Source organism: Pan troglodytes, chromosome 10 (assembly GCF_028858775.2).
Source record: "Pan troglodytes isolate AG18354 chromosome 10, NHGRI_mPanTro3-v2.0_pri, whole genome shotgun sequence".
Classification (NCBI taxonomy): Eukaryota; Metazoa; Chordata; class Mammalia; order Primates; family Hominidae; genus Pan; species Pan troglodytes.
Window position 1 is genome coordinate 125,731,815 of NC_072408.2, and position 1,797 is coordinate 125,733,611.

A 1,797-nucleotide genomic window follows, 5' to 3' on the forward strand; every position below is an offset into this window, starting at 1 on the left:
TTGACAAATATGTGATGAACATCTGCTGTGTGCCAGGCACTGTTGTAGGCACTGGGACTATATCAATGAATGGAACACTCAAAACTCTTGCCATTAGGGAGCTGATCTTCGGGGGATAGAGGATTCAGGATATATACAATGAATAAAACAAATAAACAAGGAAAATATGTGGTATAATGCCATATAATTAAGAAAATAAGAAAAGAGGATAGGAAATGTTGAAAAGGGGGCTGGAACTTTAAATATGGTACCCTAAAAGGGCTGGCTGAAAGAGTGCCATTTGAAAAAACACCTGGAGGAGGAGATGAAGAAGGAAGCCTTGTGAAAGAACAATCCAGGCAGAGGGAATAGTGAATGTGTACTCTATGAGGCAGGAGCATGCCCCTGGCATGCTGGAGGAACTGCAGGGAGGCCACTGGGAGTGGTATGGCATGAGCTGGGAATAGAATAGTAGATGATGATTTGAGGAAGAAACAGGTGGCCATATCCTATAAAGCCTTGTAGGCCATTTTAGAAACTTCAATCTTTTTCCAAGTAAATGGAAGCCAAATGTAAGGTTTTGAGAAGAGGATTAATGTGAACTGAATTACATTTTAAAAGGTTGCTGGCTGCCATTTTGCCATGGATTTAAGGGTGGCCAGGACAGAATCAAGGAGGTCTTGTTACAAGGCTGATGCAACAATATAAGTGGGAGATGATGGTGGCTTAGACCATGTTAGTAGATGGTGGTGATATTGGGTGGTTAGATTTGGAGTATGTTCTAAAAGTTTTAAAGGTAGAGCTGCCAATATTTGCACATGAATTAGATGTGAGGTGTGAGAGAAAGACAAATAAGACAGAGCCCTTCTCTTCATGGGGTAATAGGCACCCAAGCATACAATCATAAAGCAGATAGAAGTGTAGGGATAGAGGTACATACAATTCCTTCTGAGGTACCTAACATAGAACTGAAGAAGGTGTCTCAGCTGGATTTTAATTGATGAATTGGATGTTCCCAAGAGAAGAGCCTCTAAAAATGGTGTGTGGTTTGAATGTGCCCGCTCCAAAACTCGTGTGTTGAAACTTAATGGCCAATATGATCGGATTAATATGTGGGACCTTTAAGAAGTGATTAGGTCATGAGGGCTCTTTCCCCTCACTCATGAATGGGTCTAGGTGTCCTCATAAAAAGGGCTTGACAGAGGGAATTTACTCTGTCTTGCCTTTTTGCCTTCCGCCATGTGAGGACACAGCAAGAAGGCCTTCACCAGATGCCAACACCTTGATCTTGGAGTTCCCAGCCTCCAGAACTGTGAGGAAATAAATTTCTGTTCTTTATAAATTACTGAGTCCATGGTATTTTGACATAGCAACACAAATAGACTAAGACAAATGGTATGAACAGAGAAGTAGAAGCCACCCAATGTTGGTGAAGGGAAAACTGTGGTTTAGAGGGTGCTAAGACATGAGGCTAACAGTGGTCAGAATCCAAACTTTGGAGGATTCTATAGGCTAACTTGAAGAACTAGGACCCCTGGTTGTAGATGTTACACTTTGGTCTTAGCAACAAGTGGCCTGGTCAGATTTGAGTTCTCAAAGGGTCCTCTGCTGCAGTGTGAATAGTAGATTTGAGGTGGAGGCAAAAGGGGAGGCAGGGATGCAAGTTAGAAGTGGGAGTGAGGCTTAACTCAAGGAAGAAGAATTGTATTGAAAGACTGACATCCAGTTCTCAAAGGGGTCACAGCCCTGAGAAGGAGCAGGATAGAGTTTTGAGGCAGGGCTCCAACGATTGTACTTACTGGCTGCACCACTTATTCC